Raw genomic sequence first — 25,109 nt, 5'->3', positions numbered from 1 at the left:
ACTCGCCGCGTAAACGCGAAAATGAAAGGAAACTAAAACAATTATTACGGCTTAGGTCAAATTAGCAATTTCCTCTCTCTAATTTAGTAACATTTGTACGATATAGAAAAGGCGCGCGCGAAGGAGGAAATAGCGTGCTGACTATTCTCCGTACATTTTAATCCATTCCTTTCGTCTTATATGTATTATACGAGCTCGCCGAACTTGAAGGAATAATCGCGATAGTCCCGGAGTTCAAAGTTTTCGACAAACAACTTTACGGCCGGATCTAACGAACTCGAACTAAGTTACTATAATTTGGTAACGAATCTCGGTGCTAGAAAAACCCGGCAAGGATTGTCGTTACCTCTTTGCTTTCGTACTCCCGCCAAGAGCGCCCGGATCGTTTCCCGAAGACCGGTTTCGCCGGTTCGCGACAGGCTTTCCCGCACCTTAATTTCTAGGGGTATATCCCCAATTAGCGTTATTGCTACGGCCATAATTAAGGCATACCGGGAAAACGTGACTTCTACGGTAAGCTTGGATAATTAAGCAAAGTACTGTCGTCTCAATTTACTTGTAAAGCACTTAAAGGAGTCAGATAACGGGGACTACCCTCTATCGTCATGCGCGTGTTTCGCCGAGCTTACGCGCGATTTGCCAAAGACGCTTCGCTATTATTAGCGTATAGGACAATACATTTCATATTTGCTAATGAGGTTGAGTCTCGCAATATATTACATTTGAAGCACGATGACCTTGAAGGGAAACCTATATCAACAATCACATTGAAGATATATTAATTTTCGGCTATGAACTATTTACGGATAAAATATTTCATCGTTACGGTTTAATAATTTTACGAAACCTAAGCCAAACATATTGGGCAAAGTCAAAACTTAATTTATTGTTCCGAGTCTATATCATTTATGTCCAATTACTCAATCGTCCAACGCAACAAACAGAGTTCGTCGTGATATCATTATGTACTCTCTTCGCTCTCAATCAATAGATATATAAAAGCGGGTTGGAGGGTTAATACTTTGGAAATAACATCTTCATTACGCTTGTCAAACGCTCGTGAATGACGACCTACCCACCCCGTAAATACGTATACGTGTTCGGCAAAACTCCTTGTCCCGCGTGTAGGCTCGTGCTGTACGGGCGAAAAGGAATGGCGGCACCGGTGGTGGTTGGACCTGGCTATAATCCTTTTTATCGGAAGAGACGTTAAAGAGACTCTCCCACTCATAAAGCGAGAAAGCATTAAAAAGAATCATTTCTGGGAAACGTGCCCGGGAATTAGACTGAGCCACCGCGGTCGATCGTGGAGCGTGCGCTTATTAATCTCGATCAAGGCGCTTCCGGCAATGAGCTTTTATATAGCCCCAATGTCCGCGCCCGACCAGTAGGCACGTAAAAATCTCGACGTCGGCGGTGGCCATTTCCAGGACAATGAGGTGTCAAGTCCGAGGAAAGGCGAGAACAGGCGGTGAAGACATTCGACGTCAAGCGGTGGAAAAATGGGGCGCGCTTCCTCACCCGCGCTACGTGTCTTGCCGATGTACTAAGCTGTCTCTAAAAGTGAAAGCGAAACTCTTACGTAAAAATCAGCCACCTTCTCCAGCTTGCGTGAGCTCCGAGGGACGGAAATAATGAAATGGTCCTTTGAATGTTAGTCGAAGAGAGTAGGAGGGCCCTTCACACGCTTATTTTTTTAAACAGCTTTTAGATTTCGGACGGGCCCATCCCACTAGTTTTTATCTCGAGTTCTTTTTCTCGCAAATGGCAATGGCCTTTATCGGCTGGCAGCTGCGGCGACGCCAACACTTTCTTAATTAGTTTCCGATCAAAACGTCTACTGGCAGGCTACAAATTGTATCTATATAATAGAGATATCTTCTATAACTCGCGGTTTATAGATATAATTTAGAAAACCCTATAGTCGGATAAAAGTTTGATTAATGATGTGTACTCGTTACTGGTAAACCGAAAAACCTCCAGGATTACTAGCCTATACGCTATAATGATAAGGTGAGACTCTACCCACGCTTTGCAACGAACGGGCTCTCCCATTTTAAACGCCAAACTAGCTCTTTACCTTCGAATTTATGGAGTCGATATAATCCCCGGTTAATACTTTTATATATGATCGAGCCTCACGTTCGCTGCTTCTTCGTAACGCGTTCATTTTCGTTTTCCAAATGAATTATACACGTACCAGATTAACCACTTTTTCACGTTATGACCGATACGTTAAGAATACGCGTTATACTTCTACGTATAAAGACGTCTTTACCTGCAGGGAGCTTCAACATTTAGAAATAAAATCCAAGGTCTAAATCCTTTAACGCGTAACTCTTTTTACCTTTTCACCAAAAAAACGCATTTATAATCTTATTACAAATTGCAGTGGTTATATACTACCATAAGCTAACTGCGTGATATATTGCGGAGGTTGTCCTCACTCGAGTGAAAGATGTATATTTTCGGATCGCGTGAATACTAATTTGCGAATTATGCAGTTTCTTGCATATTCGGCGTGTTTATACTCTATGCCATAACGAGTCTTTATTTATGAACGGCAAGCGAAATTTTACCCAATTTGCGGGGGTTTTGAAAGACTTTTTGCCGAGTTCTAACAACTCGTTTCAACCAAGTAAACACATTCCTCGTAAACAAACTAAGAGAAGAGTGACGCAAAAGGACTTTTGCCAAAAACATCCCATAATTTCTTTATCGCGCGACTCTCTGAATTTAAATATCATTCTAGAAATAAGCCATCTTCAACCCAGTAGACTTCAGAGGCGTTCCGACTATATACCACTTAGTTTGAACACCGAGTTTGTACAACTTACAACAATGAATTAATCAGTGTGAACAGTCGACGGGCTAACCTTTCCCTAAGAATCTCTACACCGATTAGAGGCGTATAAAATTGAGTGCAGTCTTTTCTAATGCTAAATGCGTAAACAATTACCTAATCACTTTACTACAGTCAAACCTACAGGCTTGTATACCTATTTCTTGGAGTTATCAGAATCTCCTGAACAGTAAACGTTGATACACTTTTGAGGGGCCAATATACAACTATTCAAAATTCAAGGAACGAAATTGATTTATTCCATGACGTCAGAAGCGCGCGAAATTTGAACCCTCAGCTTAGTATATAATATTTTTTTTTATAGACCGGCTAGAACTAATGTCAAAATTTCATACAGGAAATAGTATATAGGACGAGAATAAAAAACAGAATTCCATTGATAGACCTGGAAACGTTAGTCGTCTTGAGGAAAATTATTGCACTATTGTGAATTGTCAAAATTAAATACAATTGAATTTTCGGTGAGATATATGTTTACACCAACTGATACACTCGAATACCGAATCTTTTCTTGAATATTTTCGAAACGTCAGTAGATAATATTTGACATTTCAAATTGTTTGAAAAACTGGTCAAATAATCGCAGGAGTTTTCCTCGGTTGCTGAGTTTTATTGCTAACAACAGAGAGCGCGATGGATATTAAAGCGCCATCTGTTTCCAATTTCTGCGAAATATAAATTTAAAAAAAGCCACCCACTACTTTGGAGCTAGCTTTTAAACAAAGGTGCGTTAGATAAGACTCCGCGTAACATAACTTTGACGTTGTACATAGTGGCGATTCGTATTTAAAGTAATTAATAGGCTGACGTCATCTATATAATTAATTTGTTGTTTTAAAATATCATCAGCGAAAATGGTATTTACAGACAAACATTTAATTTCAATAAGCCGGTTAAATATGGTCTGTCATTCCGTAACTAACATTTACATTTTGGTAGACGCCCCAAAAATCCAAAGTCAAAAAAATAAAGATAAAACATTTCAAAAACATCCAGGATAAAAAATATAGAGTTGAAAAAAACAATAAAATAAACCCTCTAAAACATCCAGAATAAAGGTGTCAAATAAAAATTTACCTTGGTAAAGGACATGTTATGTAATTCGAAAACCTATGGAAAAAAATCTAGTAAAAAGCCATAATTCAGTTAGATTAGGCTAGGTAATATCGAGACTTATTAAATGTATTTGTGTGTAGGTTAGTATTTAGGTAAGTTAATAAGGACACTTATAAGAAGCTGAATAATTTATATTATGTTAAATTTAATTTGAACTCCTATTGAAAATAATCCTAAAAAGATAAATGAAGTAAAACTAATTTAATATATAAAGCTAGTTTAGGTTTGGAAAACTTTAGGTAATTTGGAACTAAAATGGCCAGAAGATGAAATTTGCCAGAAAAAGCCTGAGAGTTTCTAAAGTTAATTTATCTACTTTTTATTTCATCCCAACACATCTTTTCCCTTAAATTCTTTATGATGGTTCTATACATACAAACCAATGAGTAAATATTTAAACAAACCCATAACAACAACTTGTCTAACCCCTATTGATGTCATACTGATTAGTTCCTGGTGTTGTTCACTTCAAAACAATCAAATTGAATTTGACCTTAACCGAATAAAATGGCTTTCATTATAAATTGTAGTATTTTTCCTAATATAAAGTAACCTTTTCGAACATCATCGTAGAAAGCTAGTTAGGCTTCTTGGATAATGGATATATCAAATGGCTTCGTCTAGACCCTTTGATCGAGGTATTCTCCGCATTTCCATCCGTATTGCCGCAATACCTATATATAGAAAGCTTATATTCAAGGTGATCTTTCTTCGGTCGTAACAAAAGGGCAGAATTATTCCGTCGCGGAATAAATTCTAAGAAGCTCCTATCCACGCGGGAATCTTTGTCCCGAAGACGAGTAATTGGAAGCCCACGAGAAGAAGAAGTAGATGAAGAATAATACTATTCCCTCCGTAGCTTAGTGGCCTGATCCCGCTCCTCGCGAATGTACGCCGCGTGTGATGGTAATTTCGTCAACGGCCTACCTTTTCTTCTTAAGACTAAGTCACCGAGAGTATTGTCCTAGCCGCGACAAAGTTTCTATAGCGAAATATAAAGAAAAAGAACGTTTTCGTATTATTTTATTCCTCATTGAAAGTCGTCTCGCTGAAAGAAATAGAAGCGAAAGGTTTTCTTATCTGCCGCCACCGTAAAAGTTCCCGAATCTTTTTATCAAACGCTCTCTGTCTTACTGTACTTCTGGATACAGTCGAGGTTTATAAGGAAATAGAGTTCAAGCGGTGAATGCAAACTCGGAGACACTAATTCCGAATCCGGTCCACCCTTTCTATTGTTCGGGATCTGATTAAAAACTTTCATTAAACTCTGCCATTGCTTCTTTTTATACCGCGCTGATATATACGCACCTGCCTGGTCCTTTTAAAAGGGGAAAGTTTCCCTTTTTGCCAGCCCCGCAACTTTATTCTATTCATTCCGTAATCTCGAGGAAGAAGAGAGTACGACGTCCTTCGTACGGCCTTACGAACTCGCCCAGTGTTTTCCCGACTAGCACAGCCCTTGAACCCGTATATACAGTCTCGGAAAACAATTTGGCTCCAAAAAATAACCCGCTTCTAGCGGAAGATTCCGTAGCTTGGAGAAGGGAAAGATACTACTTGTCTATTCATAACGCGTTCTCTTTTAAGTAGTATTTCATCTACTCTCTTGTTTTCGCTCGTCTCTCTTTCTGTGGGCTCGTGTTTTTTCTCGCTTTATGGCGGAGCCGGGGTCGTAACGGTTTTTTCTTACCCGAGAAGAAGAACGTCGCTCACGGAAAACGACCGTGTGTGTATCCGTATTCTTTCATCCGTCTTTACATTTCTCCGTTGGCTAAAAACATTTGGGGAGAGGAAGAAGCCGAGGAGTTTTTATCCGTTTTATTCCAAAGTCGTTAAAATGGATTTACTCAACCCCTGGCTCCATGTTCTTTTCGCGTTACCCTTGTTTCGGGATGGAATACATTATAATAGTTTCTCTTTTTCTTCTCGTTTTTTTTGTCATGAATAAATGCATAAGGCGTACTTTTTTACGTCTATCAAAAGGAGAGAGCGAGAGCTTTCCTACACATAACTCACGCGAGACGGTAAAATATTATGTCAACCTCGGTTAAAATCGTAATTCGTTTCTTAGGGTTTGGCCCAAACACGGCCTCCGCTATACTCTCCCTCAATGTTCCGAGCTCGCCAGAACGTCGAAGAGGGGCCTACACCGTGACGTTTGAAGCGAAACACGCGGGAAGATCTTAAAGACCGCGCTATAACCCCTTTCTTCCAAAGGGGGGTTATCTAACACCCTGCATCTACAGCGTCGAAGCGATATCTTAGCCATTGAACTAAATGCGAGATAACATCGCGTCTTTCGTTACAAACGCTGGGCGTTGATGAAGTTACCTTTCGACCTCTATTCGGGGTGTTCGTTAAAATCCATGACAGTACCCATTCTCCTGATATACTTCACGCGTCTCTCTACATAGCGTGTAAAATGAAAGCTTTAAACTGCGTTTTAAATTTGACTTTTTTCACTCTCCTTGATAGCGAAAAGTAAAAAAATAAATCTAATGAAATTTCGAGCGTGGCCAGTCTGGCTCTGTTGATAGTCCCCCGCCGAGCTGTTTTCCGCTTACCAAATCAAACGCGGGGTTAAGAGTCCGGCTCATGCGTTGCCAGACTGAGAGATGGTAGCCAAACGTGTTTATTTCTTTTTCCGCATAACAGCGTCAGCAGCTGATGCTGTTACATTATTCTATTATATATCGGTCTATTGTTCGCCTCCAGGGGATATTTAACAGCTGTAAATTATATATTATTTTCCGCCGCCGTTTTTCCTATACGCATAGTTTTGAATATTTCTTTGTTAGGTGTAAGCCACCTACCACGGCTTCTAATCAACCGAGATAGTAGGCCTTCGATTCGTCTCGAGAGTATTTTTCATTTCATTTTCAGTCGTTGCATTGAGTGAGGGCTAGAGCCGGTTGTTATTTCTAGGACTGAATCAAAATGTATTGTTCTACCGGCCAGCATTCAAAACGGGTTTCTTTGGCTTCTGCGTCGCGTCTGGCTTTTACGGGTACCGGAGCCGCTGGAGGATAAGATGCTTTTATTCTTTCACGCCGCGCCTGTGCCTCGAAGGAATACATCTTTTAAAGTTAACAAACGCTATTATTTCGTCAGTGAATAAGGTGGTAAAAGTAAAATATAAATACCGTGGTTCAACTAAACAGGAAAAAATTCCTGACTTTTAAAAGACCCTGCAAAAGTATACGACACTTTTCGTGTGTGCGCGTCTTTGGAGGGAACCCTAGCTACTAAACTCCTTTTTTTATCGCTATTGGAAATCTATGGCCTTTAAACGAAGAATACTGGATTTTTTTATATTTTCTATACGAAGAATGTGTATGCGCGCCAGTAGAGGTTACGACCCCGCAGTGGTCTCGGGGAAGTCTTCCCGGTCCGTAGCGGGATTTATCCCCCGCGGAGATGTCCGCCTTTCATAAAGCGTCATCGGAAGTGTGGAAGGCAGCCCCTTCCTGATTCACAATTCGTCAGGAGAGATTCTTTCCCAATCTTCTGCCTCTCCCCCCTTTGTACGAGAAGCGCCTTTTTTACGGCATCGCCCGAGTCGTAAATTTCTCCCAGGAATGTTCAACGTAATGATTTCTTCGTACTGGATAAATATGAAGAAAAACTTTATTCTTCATTTCCCCCGGATATATCATTTTTTTCGGGGAAACCCCCGAGAAATAGTCAGCCTCCGCTCAACTTTTATAACGTCATATATCGCTAATTTACTTTTAAAATTCGCTCTAACGCCCTTTCCCAACACTTTCGCTATGGCCGTTTTATAGAGAACAACATTTTTTAAGTTGACTACATTTTTTACGATCCACCCGGTATTTCACAATACAAAATTTGTGATTAATGTACATTAGTGATGCTTGGCTTCTTCTATCACTATAAAAAACGAGTCCCATTGAAATTGGTTTTTTTTCTCTCGTTTTTGACCGATGCCGCGGTCGAGACTGCGGTATTAAAAACTAGCTTTTATCACTGTACGGTTTCGTCGGATTTTCATTTAATATTACGGTGGTACCCTTCACAGTATATCGCGCTTATTTTTTTCTATCGTTGATTTTTTCCACAACATTTCGTATTTATTACATTTGGCCGCTCTATTCAACAAAGCGTAGAAACGAAGGTAAGAAGTTCGTGGCCAGGCATTCGTCTATACAGGCAATAAAGAAGCGCTTCACGACTGTTATTAAGACTCGAAGGCCTCTAAAGCGTGTAACAAGAGGCAGGGTTAACTGTCCAGCAAGAATGAAAGCCGGAACGATGAAGAAGAAAGTAAAAGGTATCTCTCTCTCTACGTTTTATTTGTGAAAGGCCCCGGGGGCCTTTGACTGATGGGGGAGACTGCAGCGAGCGCCCCGTGGTGGCCAAACACTTTACTATACGCGTATATAAGTTTAGGCAATCTCGTCTCACCAGTTACGACTACGGTACGCGTATCGGCGCCGCGTTAGGAAGGCCGTTCTTATACGAAATCAGTTTGGGGGGTCGAGAAGTATCGTGGCACCCCGTCCATCCCCATCCATCTATTGGGTATAGATGGTGAGCGTACGCGCTCCCTTCGCCGTACAGAGCCCGTTTTCGCAGGTGGCATCTTAGCCCGTTTAGTCGTCGATCTTTCGCTTTTTGCCTGGACCCTACCGCCACTTGGTCTCTCTCGCCTTTTGGCGGTTTTCAATAGCTCCGAGAATGTTGTTTTTGATGTCGTTCTAGATTCGCCGGGGAAGTCTCTGGCAAATAAGGAGCTCCTTATTATCGCTATTCACGCGAGGTTTAATCGCCGTCGGGGTAACGAAACGCCGTTGCGCGCCACTCTTTGCTAGAGAAAGAAAAATTGGATTTCTTTCGGTGAAAAATAGCCGTCGGATTTTCGACCGCGAGAGTGTTATTGGAACTATTTGGTTTCTCGAAATACCCTCGGCAGGCTGTAAATAGGGGGAAAACGCTCGGATTCGGCATCCCCTTCTTTTTGGTCTCTGCGGAGCGTATCGAAAGGTTTTTCTCGTCGGCGAAGGGGACCAATGTCGCTCGCACAATCTCTTTCTTTCTTTCTTCTCAACAGTGGCCGCGCAGTCCCGCTATAGTCAGTCCCGTCCCAGCTTTCGCCTCGTGACATCCCGGGACACTTTCGTTATTTCCTCTCACGCTTAACCGCGGCGGTGGATTGAAATCGCCGCCAAAAAGGTCAAGGGTCATCGTTGAGTCGGACGGCTAGCGCGGTCGACCAAAGAAACCTAGCTGGGTGGTTCTCAACAGATTTGTTTCAGTTCGGTTCGGAGTATTTGATCCCTTCGAGTCTCCTCCGACGCCAGATTGACAGATAAACGTCTAGGCTGAGCTTCGAAATTGATATTTTTTTCGTTGCCAAAATATCAGTGACTATACCGCTAAAGAAACTCAATTTATACGTTGCATTTGGAAATACTTCATTTGAAATTGAAGCTATCGGAGGACTTCACAGTTGATACTTTTTTGGTAAGATTCAAAAAACATTATTAAACCTTATTTTAATTGGATTGTTATTTTTGTAAAAGGGATGGTGTTAAAAAAGTGGTGTACGTGTTTTTCCTTTTCGATTATTCGGTTAAAAAAAAAGCAATAATACTCAGGTACGCCTATTTTAAAAAAAAAATTTCAACTGTCAAAATTGGCTAGGCTTCGTATAATGGCGGCTACGGAGACCTACGCGTCGGTACGCGTTACGATCAGAAGGGTTCGTTTCTTCCATTCCGCTCATCGATCATCGATGTTTATACGAAGGGTCCCAGCCCCTCCTCTCTAACACATTCTGGATCCGTACCATTTAACGGAAAGCGCTATATATAATTTTGGGAACTTTTTGCGCCTCTTGGAGAACCGGTTGGTTTTTAAAAGAAAAATTAGAGGTTAAAAGTATTAAAATTGATAGCGTCGACCCATTTTGACAAAATAGGAAAAATTTATTTTATTTAACGCGCCGCGTGTTCGTTTGATGGTTTCCGGAGTGAAATTTCTTTCGCTTAATCGAACCCTTCCGCGACGTGTTTATTTAGCAGTTAACACATTTTAATCGCTAATTTATCACTCACGCGTTATATCCTTCAAGGTTAAAAAAGAACCTTCAAGAAATTGAATATTTTTCATCGTTAGGTTTAAAGCGCCACATCATATTATTATCTAGACTCGAAATAAAATGTCACGTGAGTGCGTTTAAATTTAATTTCCACTTTCGGTTTATAATAAAAGCTTTTTTTTTAGAATTTTAAAGTTTCGTTCCATGGTTCTATTTTAAAATGGTTAAAACGTTTTATGATAAAACGAACTGCTACTTCGTGGAATTTAAAAATATTTAATTTGATTAAAATATTGGGAGCTTTCGGACCGTGGTCCTTTGTCAGCCGCTACATACATAATAATAAATAATAATAATATCTCTTAATAATATTTCTGCAATGTAAAACGTTTTTTTGGCGTATAAGTTTAATATTAAAAATTAATATTATATTACCTGCAGCAAAAGGTAACCATTTAAGCTAAATATTAGGATTATTTAATGTTGCATTAAAGTTTTTTTACCGTCATTGGTACTATTAATGTGATTTTATTTCCGAACTGAAAAATTTAGTGTTTTTTTTAATATTAACTGGAACAAAACATTCAGCTAAATATTTTTAAGGGGATTGTACTGTTGCATTATAGATATTTTAATGTGATTGTATTTCCGAACTGAAAAATTTATCGATTTTTTTAATATTAACTTGAACAAAACATTAGCCATTTAAGGGGATTTTACTATTGCATTATATATTGGAGCTATTAATGGTAAAACGTTTTTATCGAGTATTTTGATCTACGCACGGCGACTGAAGGATAAAGAGAAGTATTCAAAGCACCTCGACAAAAGCATCAAGCTAGCCCGCAATATAGTGCAGAAGTGAAAAATATTGTCCATTCCCCGGAGGTGATCTGGTCGATTTAATGTTTGAGGTTCTTCCCCTTCTTTGGGGCCCCCTGTTTGGGTAATAGGCCTCTTTCTACACCCCGTATACTTTATATAACTTTTCGGTTGTTTGCCCCCCAAAAAAAGGGAACGCGGAGAGTCAAGAGGGAGACTTCACACCCGCCGATAACAATCTGTTCTTAGGGCCGAATTTAAATTTTCTCTTTTTTTCTCTCTCGGCGCTCGTGCAGTCTAAACTATATATATTTTCCCGCCCTTCTTTATATACACGCGGGATTTACACCTCTGGAATCACGCGCGTTATTTGTAAATCTGTATATATTTTCTTGAAAGTTAGCGCTGAGACCTCGCAAATAAAAACTTTCTATTCATCCCGAGGGCTCTCTGGATTGTGGAATTATCATACGCGTACATCAGGATGAAAAGAAAACCGCCAGGTGGACATCACGGTGATACGCGCTTTTTAGAGTAGCAACTGCGGCGAAGAAATGAAATAAAAAACCCGAGATTTATTTCTAAGACAAGGCGCGCGGGTAAACTAGAAGAAAAAATATTTTCTTAGCGGGACTACGCGTTTTCCTTATATAAAAAAATGGCCAAAGGTATACGTCGGTGGCGTTGCCGGTCGGCGAACAAACACACTAAAGCCAAACTATAAAATATATAGAGCCCGGGGTATAATGAAGTTGTCAGCAGTGTCTCGAAAAGAAATAAGCCTAACAAGAGCCACGTGAAAACTAAATTCTTTTCAGGGCACTCCTCCCCGCGCTTTCTTCCCTTCTATATACCTGCGGATCCAAAAATAAAGAAAAAAAACTATAAAGCGAGCGACCCTTGATAGAGGTAAAAAGCGTAAACTAGGCAGGGTGGATTTACGCGAGCGAGGGTAAGGTACCTGAAAATTTTATGACAAAACAGGCTTTATTACGGAAGAGGCATATATATTGCCAAGAGGTTTGTGCTCTATAAATTTGTGTCTGAAGAGAGACAAGAGCCGATGCCACGCTCGACTCTCCCCATTTTCTAAAAGTAGTGTTTTTTAAACAAGGACTCTTTTACGACCTGTCCTATAGATTTTTCTATTACCAAAGTGGCGACCGTGTGTTGAAACCCATCCAAAATACCTTACGTGCGTGTCTTAGTTCCAGATAGCGGTATTTTACAATTTCTCCGGTTATGCCTTCGGGCTTTCTGAAGGTCTTAAATTCGTCCCCCTAACTGTTGGACAATCTATTCAATAACGCGGAACCAAAAACCGTATAGTTAGCTTATATTAATTATTAACGCATATCCGTCGGTTTTTATATTATTTGACTATTTTTTCGACGTTCTTTTCGAAAGACCTTAGACAGAGGGGGTCCTCGGAAAATTGATTTGGGTACATTTGTTCGAATTTCATTCGTCCGAACTCCGAACGGTGGTACAAATGTCCGAATGATCATTTGTCCGAATGCCGGAAAACAGGATCGTATGTCCGAAAACGTATTTCATTTGCCCGAAAAATGTATCACACTTTTTGTTGGTGATTTAGTCGTTCAATTTATGTTAACTTTACTGGCGAATTTAATTTATTTGAATAATCGTTTGTCCGTTTTTTCGAACATTAGGAATTAGTTGTTTATTTTTAAATATTGTGAATATAAGAAAACATTAATGTGACCCTTACCTAACTAATCTAACCTAAAATATCCACAACATTCAACGCAATTCCCACTTACTATATCGGCCAAAGGAAAAAAAACAGTAATAAGAATTACTAATTTAGCGACAGAATTCGAACAAGTGATGCTACCGATTCGGAAGAATGAAACAAACAAGTTGTCAAATTCGAACAATTGAAACATTTGTTATTTCGGCGGTTCGGACGAATGAAATTCAAACATTTTTTCCACCGTTCGGACGATTGAAATTCGAACAAATGTACCTACCCCGGAAAATTTATATAGGCTGACCCCGCTTAACAAGTTTATGGTTACGATACTGTTTCCAACGCGTATTTAATGCCAGCTAATAACAAACAAATGTAAGAGGAAATTTTAATCATTATATTTGTATTTATTGAAATATTTCAAAGTATTTAAAAGTACGAAGAATTAAGTTTTTTGTTATTATTTTATGCTAAATACCACCAACAATGCCTCGTTGAGAATTATTCAAATATGGAAACGGATCTCGTTTCGCTGTCTAATTGAATATTTGCTTAGCGCTCCTATAAAATTTTGGTTTTAACTTTTAAGTTTGTCTAGCGCGTTATTTACGACCGTATCTGATTAACATAATGAAGCCGTTAAATAGTTTAATTATTTGATTAAAATTATTCAACAGGTTTGTTTCTCGTCTTTAAAGCGTACATTAGTACGGTATTGTATCTATATTTCCTTCCATTGTTCATTACTCAACAAGTCTCGTGACATTAAATTAAGAGCAGGAAGTATAACCTCTTTACGTTTACTATTTAAATATTAATAAAACTTTCCAAAGACGGAAATATCTTGGTTGCAACAGCGTAGATCATTATAGAATGGGTTTTTTTTGTTCGTGAGGATAGCGCACGTGTCTCTATAACGCAATCCTGGTCGAGCCTATGTACGAACAAAATGTAAGAATGTTGTCTCGAAGCTAAGCCCTTCGGCCCATTTAACCCCCGCGAGGATGTTAAAATTAATAGATAGCAGTTGAAATGCGGCTGAGAAGATGGATTTAGGTATGTACGTCACGGGGAATTTTACCTCGTACTCAATTAATTACGGCGAGGAAACGTAATAAATAATACCACTCACGCTAGATAGCCCGTACCCAAATAGGAGGGGGTCCGCGAAGACCTACCCCAATGTTAATCTTAACTCCGGTCATGTCCGCTCTAATTAATGAGCTGGCTCTCAATGTCGATTTTATCACATGGCTAACAAGGGCTCGTAGCTTCTAGAATTCCTGGCTTTATAATGAAATCGAGCCATTGTGCGTTAGCTGGCGGCCCGATTATATATCGCGATGGAGGAGGCCCACCTTTTATTCACGTGTAGAATTTTATACAATTTTTTTACGAAATTATATAAGGCATTCTTTTAACCTTTCTGGGAAATATCGTGATCCCATTTAGATCAAATGTTGGAACACTCGCTGAGGGCCTCTCGTATAACCGCGTTTTACCGTCGCAACTCCGTACGTCCCAATCCGCGTCCTTGACAAGGATAAAACTCGAAACGTTGAATTCCTTTTAACGGATTCGTTCCGGAGTTGCAACGCTCGAGTTGTTTAATTCATCCCATCAGCGCTGTCTTATGTATTTTTTAGCGAAGACGTTTTCGTGTCCTAATCTTGGCCTAACAGATAAGAGAGAGAGAGAGAGTCTGTGTGTAGTTTTCTTGTGCCGGGTTTCATGGCTTTCATCGGGCGCTTCGGGGCGTGTACCGCCGTTATCAAGTTTAATTATCTGCTCGCATTTGAAATTTCCACGCGCTCTCTCTCTCTTATGTGATCGAGACGCGTAGAATTCTTAACGAGGAAATTATTAATTAATGAGATTCGCTACATCGGTTTCTGGCGTTTCTAGTTTCATCCCTCGCGTTGCTGTTTGCGCCAAGTTGATACTCTCAGGTTCAATATATATAGAATAATATGCTTTGAAGAATTCTTCGGAGAATTTTAACTTTATAAAGGGCCGATGTCCGAGCTAGCAAAATTTTTGCGCTTATCGGTAGCGTAGAGTCGAGATAAAAGGGCTGAGCTTGGCAAGAGGCTAAACCCGGGATGAATTTGAATAATTCTTAGCGCGACTTATTCCGGGAATGGTGGTATTCGGCAAATATCCCACCGCCGCTATCCGATAAAAGATTCTCCGTAATTCCCAACCAGAAGCGATTTCCCGTTGGAGATACGTCGCTTACACCTTCGTACGGCGAGGGATCAAAGGCGGCGCGGGCGGACGTTGATTTAGAGAGACGCCTCCTCCGAATGACGTATATGGTAAAGCAAACCGATTCCTTTTGAAAAGGTTTTAACGCGATAATTCTCTGCCGGATGATTACGCTGTATGTAAATTTTCTGGCCCTTTTGCTCCGAGCGGGGCTCTCTCCGCGGACCAGAGCCTCCTCGATCTTCCCCCAAATGATCGTTCTTATTATTCTCAGTTCGCCGTAAGCGCCCTCGTCGTAAGAGACTATATTTCGGGGCGCTGGCCCTTTCGTTCGGATACTTCGACGTTTGCCCACTTAACACCTTCTCCTCCTACGCACTCTGAATTTGTAATGCTAATATTGGGAGCTTCATTACGAGAGGCTTAAATTCGGGGGCTTCGCAGTCCCTGGAAGCCGCCTTTCCCTCGCTAACGCGTTATTTCTCTACTCATCCCGAAAGATAGGCTGCCAGAAATCCTAGTCAACAAAACCAATACTTGATTATTCCTTCGAATATAACCTCCGAAATCTCGAAATTTCCTCATTATATTTCGCCCGCAGATATACTAATCATTTTTCAATAAACGGGAACTCCGGATATTCCATTTATAGAAGCGTCTTATAAAATCGTCATTGTATCGCTTTCTTTTTACGCGTTCGCGGATAAGAAAGAATAACCGCGTCTGGATTCGAGTGAAAACCTTGCTCGATATTTAATAAGGCATACCAACATTCCATTCTTCGTACGCGCGCATTTTCAAAATAATCCTCGAAGGTCGAAATATTTCGCTGTCTTTGGTATTCGGAAGCGTATACGCGTGTCTGTTAGTTTGTGTATATCCGTTGGCGGCCTCCGATTATTATGCGGAACACGACCCGCAAACAATAAATCTCTCGGAAGGCACTGCGCCACTTCGGCCGCGGTTGCGAAAGATTTTATTACGTGCGCTTCTTGGAAATTATCTTTCTATGAGTGAAGGATTTACGCGTACCCCTATAGTAGTATACCGCTACGCCAATAAAACGAAGATGTAGAGAATAATCGGAACTGTATGTATAGAGGTTTAGCCTCTTTCGGGGTAAAAGTTTTTCTCTTATTTCTTAATAGTTGGAACTGGAATTTAAGTCTGATTGATAACTTTAGAGAAGCCCGGTTGAAATGAATGGTCTCCTTGGCCTTCCAGGCTCCAGAGGCCGAGCAATCTTGTCGCCTCTTCGCGCCTCTCCGTTAGTTGCCGCCGAAACAGGAGATATATATGAAGAAAAGGGAATAAGCGCTAGAGAAAAAAAACAAGTTAAAAGTACATGCTTGGGGGAGCCTTACTCAAAACGCGTACGCGGCCGAGAAAGCGAAGAGGGGAGGGTGCCGGGGATAGAAGAATGGAGGGGTATATGCGCTAGTGTATCGAATAAATCACGTTTGTTGTAATGGGAACGCTACTGGGGTATAACCCCTCGTTTCACTCTCGCCCGTACGCGCTTCAGCGCCGAGTTGCTCTCCTCTCTATAGCTTTGAATTTAGACGTAAGTTGCAAATCCGTTTTACCGTTCGTAAAGGCGTAGCCGGCGTTTGGGAGTAGTGGCGGACGGATTGATGCGGGCTTTCAGAACTACTCCGCGACTTAATAATAAAGACGCATTGTTGAACGAACTTGTTCCCGAAAGTTGGTCTACAATGATCTCTCCCACCTCGTTCTCTCCTGGCTGTCGTCGGGTGGAGGGAATCGAGTTTTGTAAAGAATACCGGGCTCGTGCCGGTGGAATCCCCCCTTTCGCTGTTGAATTTATAGCAGCGGCGGCGGCGTAGTTCTTAATCAGGGTAGCGACTAATGAAACGTGCATATTCATAATCTCGGTCCGTTGAGTGCGTGCCTGGGATTTTTTCCACATTCTCTCTCCTTTCTTATTTCCCTCAAAGCGTATTTTCGTTTTACTACAGTCTATACGTTTAGACCCCCCGCCCTCGATACGTGACTGTGCCGAGAAGGACTGCCGACGCTATTATTACGTAATAAAAGAGAGATTTTTGGTAATAACCGAGCGGCGGGGATACTGATGTACTATACACGCGCGTAAGAGCCACGTTAAAACGTACGTCGTCTTTTCTCCCCTCGCTTATAATTCGTCCGGTTCGTTTTCAGGGACGCCGTCACGTTATGAATGAGACACTCCGGAGAGGAGAAATAATGGTTTGAAATAACCCATATACAGTTAAAAAAAAGTACTTTTTTTCAAACGAGAAACCGTTTTTTGAGCGTAGAGTGGTACAGTTCCCCCGGTGTTACCCTCCGTCGTTTTGTACTTCTTGGAGGGAAAAATGCGAAGTCGTTCATCAAGAATTACCTAATGAAGTGTACCCCCTGAAATTGTATTACTGTTCGGAAGAGCGTCGTTTCTAGTTTTTTGTTCAGCGTCCCTCAATAACCCGCACTCCGTCTTCGTGGTAAGGAAATGAGCCTGGAAACGGGGAAGTTTCTGGAAAGATGCAGCCTCAGAGTGCTGGTTTCCCCTCTTAGACGTTATTTCAAACGCCGAAATGCGAAGAGAATTAATGCGTTTGAGCGCTTTCGGATCACTAGAAGAGAGACCCGTCGCTTGTAATCTTAACAATATATACGTGGCTACTAGTTTCGCGGCCCCTCTAGTAAGAAAATGCTTTATGACGCTCATCAGGTCTTTGATGGGGCGTTTCCGAGTCTTCGTTAACGTCGCTGAAAAACTAAGCGAAAGAAGGAAATAAAAAATGCCAGCTCGAAAACGACTAACGTTACTCTTATTTTAGACGTTCCTCGCAAATTTGGGACTTACGAGTCGAGTGGCAACTGGTACTATAACGCGAAGGATGGTAAAGCACGGAACGTCTGGCGATATAGTATCAAGAGAGTAAAGCGGCTTTTCCAAGTTGTGATCTCCGAGATTGAGAGTACGTTGTCGGGAAGGATAGGCAGATGTATAAAGCTTTTATACATTCGCGTGACAAGTTTCTAGGAGCCCGTGTAACGTAATTTGTGCCTTTTCGGATAAGAAAATTGTGTCGTATATACAGTCCCGCAAGGAATAAAAAAGTTCGACCCGTTCTCTCGCAACCCTTTTACGTTTTTTATCATTCTCAATATTGCTTCTCCCTCTAATTATCTTAAAAAAGACGCGGGTGTTTTTTGCGTCATCTAGCGGGTACTATATAAAGTGGTTTAAGAGAACAACGCCCGTTATAATTGCTTTGAAAGGTTATCGCGTCGTGGCTTTTATACGACCCCCCTTTTCGTAATGACTGGACGCAATATTTCATTATTAAATCTATTTTTACGTCGAAAGAGAGTAGGGTTGATGGAAGGCTGAAACTCCGGGCATACAGAAACTTTATATTCAAGCGTACGTGCTCGAAAATAAAGTTCCGAATGAAATATCAAAACACGTCTCGAGGAATTTTTAATGGAGTATTTCCTTAATTCCGTCTTTCAAACTGTCCCCGTTTGCCGATACGATCAAAACTGTTTGACAGTTTTTAAGTCCCCCGCGGGAAGATGCTTATTATCAGTCAATTATCCCTTAAAAGTCTTTTGCTCCAAAGAATTAAGGAGGTTGAAGCGAGCTCATCTAGAGAGAGAGAGAGAGAGAGTTTAGCTTGGGCTCTTTCTCAATATCACCACTTTAATACGCCCTCTTTCTTTATTATAGCTCGCGGTAATTACGACCTTCCGTCGTACTCTGGAGGTCAGCTTTTTATTTCCCCGGGCTGGAAGCTTTTCCAACGAAAAATCCTTTCGTGACTCCGTAGATCGTGTTATCAACGCGAGCCATTCGATGGCTTTCATTTAGAAGCCTCGGGCGATGTGTACCTATAATTCCCGAGCCCGTCGCGGCGTTCGCTTAAAAGCGGCGGACTATTTAATAGCTCCTTCCTTTGGTAGCGCTGTCGGGTTATATTCGACTCTAACATAGAATTATGGATTGGAAGAATAAGAAGTCAAAAAGGGCTGGAGAAAACGTCTAGAAACGCTAAGAATTTCGAAATCGTATAGACTTCCTTCGCCAGCGGAACTTTAAAGTCTAGTTCCCATTAGGATTCGTGGCCAATACCTTACAACTCTTACCGCTATTAGTTCTTCATTTATACAAACATTTTTCTGAAATGGAAAGTTAAAGGGAACATCTGTTAATGCTTATTAAAATTAAAATATTGGTAACGCGTTTATGACGTCGTACAAAAAGATTACTAATATTATTAAATAATGCGAACCATACTAAAATAAAATATGGTTTTTTATCAATTTTTAATATTTTATAGAATAATTAATACCGTGTGAGGAAAACGAAATAATTAAAAATTTTACGTTAGAGAGTCGCTATAGGCGTGATAAATTTAAAAAGAGTGGCGTAAACGGTTCAATGAGAACCAGTCTTCTTGACTCGTCTAGTCAAAAGGGTAAAGAAAACGGGCTGTTTTAAGTAGGATTTTGGCGTGCCGAATACGAATAAGCCAAAAGGTTAAAATAGTTTTCGAGGGATTCCGAGAAGAGAGTATATGTGTATTGACGGCTGCGTTCAGGCGACGCCACGTATATACTTCAATTTTATACATTCTCTTTATCATTAATGTTTGGCCTCGACTCCTCGGAATACCCTTACGAAAGGGTCACGGCTGTTTCACTACGCTGATTATAAGAATGTTGCTTTTCTCCGATGCCCTCCCTCAAAAACCCCGCATTTTTATTTTTCATCTCCATTTTAAGGAGTGTATTTATTTTAGATCCGCGTAGGTTTTTTTCCTCGTATTTCTCGGGGAGTTTCGATTCCTTTCAACCGATGCCAACGGGATCCATACGGGCGCGCGGGAAAGGCCCTCTAGACGCGATGGATGATACGGTATGGAGAAACAATTGGCCAAAACTGCTTAGCAAATGGAAAGGGGTCTCCGGGTGGGTTATTATCGATTTTTCGAGACATTTAAAAAGGAGGACCCTGCCTCCCTCCCTCTCTTTCCTTTTCTAATACTTTTTCTCGTCCTTGTACTTTCGAAGACGATTTTCTTCTTTTCCGCGCGAAACTTAGTAAGATAAAACTCTTCTTTTTCTTCCTCCTTTTCTTTGGGTACCCCCCCTCGTGGTCCTCCTTTCTTTTTGCATCTCGGATGGCGCTCGGGAAACGATAATGGGTTCCAGTTTTTTGTTCTCTGGCCGACTTGAAACTCGATATCCGGTCGCACCTCGGGTTTTTGCGCGTCGCTTCGTTCCGTTTTTAAAATAAGAGTAAAAATCTCCGTGCGCGACGAAATTATGTAGAAAAGCTTCTTAAATGAGCGATTTCACGAACAGGTGCCGGCGCTTTCATTCTTTTAAATAGCAACCGTTTTAGCAAACACTCGACGTTTAAAGCGGATTCGATCTCCCAATCTAGAGTACGCTTTTTAGTTTTAACGCGCGGCACCGGCTGCCTTTCTTCAAAGACGTTGCGGAAAAAGCCGCCCTTTTCCTAAAAATTGAACTATTAAGAGAGAAGGACCATTAATATTCGGTTCGAGTTATGTTCTCCTCCCCCAAACAAAAGCGGGAAAAAAATTGGTTCTGCTAAAGCAATTAATCTTTCTTTTCTCGCTATGATGCCACGCTTCGTTCGCGTTCGATAGCTACAAGATGTTATTTTTAACCCCCCTCTCCCTCGTATTTACTGGCGTACCGGTATACGCTTTGTTTTTATACTTGAACGGTCATTATGGCGTGTCTGAAGCGAAAGCAATACGCGGTTTCAGACTCGTGACGGTACGAGAGTCGAAAGTTTGTTTATGGACGTTTGATGGCTTTTTACTTTGTTTGCATTCCGTCGCCTGTTTTGTACGATATTGAACGCGTGCGGTTTCCCAGGTACCGCGTTTGTGACACTTCACGATGTTGGTCTTTGGTTTAAATATTGATTTAATCGACCCGGAGGACGAGGCGGAACATTTTCCAAGACACCTTGGACGAGCCCCCATTTCCTTCAGGTGCCGTAGAATACTCGTTAAAAATGAATAAAACACTTGAACTCGTCATTGCACTTCCCCGCACCCGCGCCTCGTTTCGTTTTTAGCGTCCCCTCCAAGTCGTTCATTTCTTTCTTACCGGCCACCTTTTCTCATTTGTGATCTTTAACCACTTTTCTCTTTTACCCCAAAGGCTTTCATTTTTCTCGCGGGCTCCAAATAAGGGAGCAATTTGTAGTAGCTCTCGTCAGAAATTTGGTGTCGTTATATATACTCGTATATCGGGGAGGGTTACGGGTGTGCCCGTGGAAGGGATTCGGGAGAGGAGGTTTTGGGCCCGCCCGAGGAAGGGATTCGGGAGGTCTTTTTATTATTTTGCGCTTCGTCCCCTCTTTTCTTTTCGAATTTAGTCTGGGCGACGTACTTAGGGGTCTATTGATGTCCCAGCCATGGAACAGTCATTAGCATTCATTAAAGAGACCGATTCACCAGAAGGCCTTTAGTCCGAGCGCCGGTCCTGCTAGAAAGCAGTCGATCGAGACTCCCAACAAGCCACCGTATTTGAGGAAAAAGTACCCCGATTCACCCCCGCGGTCGATGCCCACCCACTAGCCACCCCCTCGTTTTATCCGAATACTGGCGCATCCGATGGGGATGCCTATTCTACCTTCGTCGTCAGAACGGCCGAGTCGAGCAGTTGCTAGAGATCCGCCCGAAGGGGTAAGAGGATAAATTAGAAAACGAGTTGTTTTTCTTTGCCAGCCAGAAGATGAATTAGAAGTCCCTTTTCCTATTTTCTTTTTCGCCCTTTATTGTCGATTTCGAATGAACTTTAGTCGCGAGGGGTGCTCCGCTCTCGAATTAATCGCTTGGCTACCAACTTCAATAACTTATTGGAAAAAAATGAAATGAAATTTGGAGAAAAAGTGGCGATACTTTAACTCTGTAATAGGGTTTTCTATTTTTAATTAGCTTTTTCGAATTTAAAACGCTTTGGGACATTTTCATCTTTTACATTTTGAGAAAAATTCGCTACTTTCCAAAGTGAATTTATCATCTTTAAATAAAGCGTTTTTTCCATTAATGCTCTTAGTTCGAAAACGCCCACCAAATTTCCAGGAAAGGATTTTTTTCTCAAGTTTATCGCTCTTAAATACGCGCTTTTTTACGAGTTCTTGTATTAAAGACACCGCGCGTTCGCTTCGGATCATTTAGATCGAAAACGACCCGAATCTCTTAATAGCGTCAACTAGGATAGGCAACTCTACCGCGGTGTTGAAAGAGAAACGAATTCTGTAGTATTCGAAGCTCGTCTTCGTCGGTCGAGAGGTAATTATAGCGAGACAAGAGTGTTTATCCGCGAAAACCCTCTTTCGGAATCTATTTGCTCGGCCGTGTCCTTGCTAGAGGGAACGGCTAGAAACGTCCTTTAATTCGGAGCGCGCTGTTTAAGCGCTGTTGGGTAGCTTCGGGGTGTAACTAAATGGCGGATTGTGGCGCGGCGCCGAAGCGCGGGAATGGAGCGACGAAAAGAAATATATTCCGAAAACAAAGTTGGCCCGAAGTAATGATCGAAAACCGCAAAGTCTCTCTCGACGACACGTCGACAATGGGTTTCCCGTCTCGAATATATCGTTAGTCGCTCCTCCATTCCGGAGGTCCTTCGGTGCTGGACTCGTTATTCATTTGAGGCACGAAATCTCATTTGCATTTCCAATATCTTTTCGCCTTCTTTTATATCGCCCAGGGCCTATATAGTTCTCGGCTTTTTAGCTTGATTGTCTTTGGTCCTTAGTTTGAAGGGTAAGCCTTCCGCGTCTCAATACGGCGTGGTGGAAGAAAGACCGACTTTCCGCCAGCCACTGGCACAGACAAAAGAGGTGGTTTCGTTTCAACCTCCTATTATTTAACGTTATAGGCTTAGCTCAACTCGGTCCACCGTTTGTTTTCCTCGCGTCGTTTCTTCGCGGAATAACAAAGTTATTCGAGGCAATATTGATCGAGTTTTGTTAACCTCGCTCGTTTTTACGACCCGAAAACGTACCGTAAACGGAAAGAAGATGGTTAATATATTTCTTTACGATCCTGACTTCTCGGTGAACTGGGTCTTCTCGGGATTGTCCCTCCGCGATACGCGAGGTCGCGGAGGAGAAGCGGCCGAATTACCCGACAAATTCGTATCGTATACGTGGTTATTTGAATGTCGCCGTTGCTTCTCGACCTTTTACCAACGTCATCTCGCGGCGATATTATTCGTGTCCGAACCTTGCCGCGGAGATCCGTTAGCGAGATTCTAGCGAAGAGGACATTAATTATCGGAGATGGTCGGACGCCCTTTCTCGGCCACCCTTTCGTTCTTTCGCCTCCCATCGAACCGGCCGCGCATCTCGAAAAGCCGCTTCGGACGGTTATCTCTCTGGAAGGCTTTTACTGCCTTTCCGCCTTCGCTCTCTCCCGCGCCAGTTATCAGCGACTATGCCCTCTCTTTCCGGACGATAATGTATAGGCCCGAGAAAGACTCTTCGCCCGGCAGATCGGAATCAGTCGATGGCTCGAGCGGTAGCTCAACTATCGCTGGGAGACGCTACCCGACGTTCTCGTTCGTATTAGTTGTTGACACTCAATTAACCGTGACTGAAGTCATCAAAATCCTTAGTATTTACTTTCGGTCTTTGCCCTCTTCCCATTTTCTGGCCGGTACACTTCGATTGCCTCTAAAGGGAGGGCAGCCCACCCATCCAAGACCGAGAAGGCGCGGTTATTATAGGGTGTTGCGTGCATCTGATCGGTATCTTTGGACGGGGACTTGTCGTGTCACTCGGGGATACCAATCCGTTCGCTATATATACGCGGAATAAAGCGGCCATGTTCACTGGCAGAGCCGTCGCGTCGACTAGGCTGGCACGAAATTAATTTCCCCTCTTTCGCGTTGAAATATTTCCTCGTCAAAAATGAAGGTTTTTCTGAAAAGAACCCGCGTTGACAACGCTAACTCTTTTCAAGCTTTTCTATATCGCGGTATAATGAACAATGGCCCGAATTACCCAGCGGCTGTATTAAGATAACCAGGCGCGGAGTTTCGTCCTCGGCGACTCCTCTTTTGTTATTTTGTCGTTTTTTAAAGGGTTTCCGCGGGTTTTCTCTCTCTGTGGAATTGAGGGCGCCTCGACTAACTCCCGTTCGAGATTGCTGTCCATTGGAACGTCGAAGCTATACCCGTGAATTACTTTCCTATGGAGTGGTGGTAGCCGGAGGTCTATAGAGCGCGCTTTCATCTGATATCGGCGTATCGGGGGGGGAAGGCTTAAAGAGTGGCCTTACGGAAGAGCGTTTCCAGATCTGTTAAAGCGAACTGAGAGAGTGAACTTCAATTTCCTCCGAAGGTACTCGACGAGGTTACGGACGCTACCGAATCTCCAACGATTCCCCTCTGCTGGAACAGATAACCGCGCCAGGAATCTTCTTTGGCTGCGTGGGCCTTTTTTCTCGGGCTGGTTCTGATTAGAGTGGGATTTGAGAAAGAGAAAGGGGCCTCCTTATATTCGCTAACGCCGCCAGTTCCACAAATCAAGCTCTTCGCTACTCTAATATACAGCCTTTACGCCCTAAAGCACCGGCTGTTAGAATTTCTTATCGTATATACTTATAGGCTTTTCGCCAGGTACGACTGTACCGCGTTTTTACCAATAGAGGCGCTACCACGGAGGTGGTAAGCACTTGCTTTGATAAAAAGTCTGATTCGCTACATCCATTAAGGATTAAGGAATCTTTCTTCAGGATTATACTACCACTATTCGTGTAAAGTTTGCGGAGGAATATCTGAAGCTCGCTCTCTCCTTTCTAACTAAACGCTCGTGTTCGATTCCATCAAGGCCGTAAAATGATATTTGGAGGTTGCCGCGACCAAGTATAGTAGTCGCGTTTCAAACTTTCATCATTAGCGTAACCCCGATGAATAGCTTTCCCTATTTACCCCGGAGTGATTGCTCGGGGCGATACGAGCTCTTATTTGAAGAAATGCCGATATTTATTTGATTAGAGGCAGTATTTATTTATGTAAAGCTAAATACCCCTTTTCGCTTCGTTCGTCTTTCATATAAGTAGAATATTATTCCCAATTCAAGGACCTTATAGTCAATAGCAATCGTTGAAACCATCTCGTCGCGTATATATTGCGGGAAACCTTCGAATATACGCGTCCCTAGAATCAGTCTTTCCGCTGGTGAAAGGGATCTTACCCCAATCTATGGATCTTCTCTCGTATTTTTTCTTGCCGAGCACGACCCGTCCTAGCGAGATAGGTAGTGGGATATAGAGCCTAGGTTT

The 25,109-nt window shown here is 42.0% G+C and overlaps 1 protein-coding gene across 5 annotated transcripts in view; it reads left to right on the top strand.

Moving 5' to 3' along the window:
* Nucleotides 1-8,010: 8,010 nt before the first annotated feature.
* The window catches only part of LOC149932468 (neural cell adhesion molecule 2-like), an 86,987-nt gene continuing 69,888 nt past the window's right edge, over nucleotides 8,011-25,109 (top strand). For 2 of the 5 annotated variants that reach the window (XM_090155282.1, XM_090155278.1), the window contains exon 1: nucleotides 8,432-9,463. The gene's annotated coding sequence lies outside the window, so the exon portion shown is untranslated. Of the gene's footprint in view, nucleotides 8,115-8,134; nucleotides 8,264-8,431; nucleotides 9,464-25,109 lie in introns of those variants that run through there. The other 3 variants (XM_090155279.1, XM_090155280.1, XM_090155281.1) reach the window with 3 other exon arrangements.

The sequence above is a fragment of the Leiobunum rupestre genome, chromosome 8 (assembly GCF_980474605.1).
Source record: "Leiobunum rupestre chromosome 8, qqLeiRupe1.1.hap1, whole genome shotgun sequence".
Lineage (NCBI taxonomy): Eukaryota > Metazoa > Arthropoda > Arachnida > Opiliones > Sclerosomatidae > Leiobunum > Leiobunum rupestre.
Note: the sequence above shows the minus strand (reverse complement) of the source record. Positions and strands in the feature narration are given on the sequence as shown.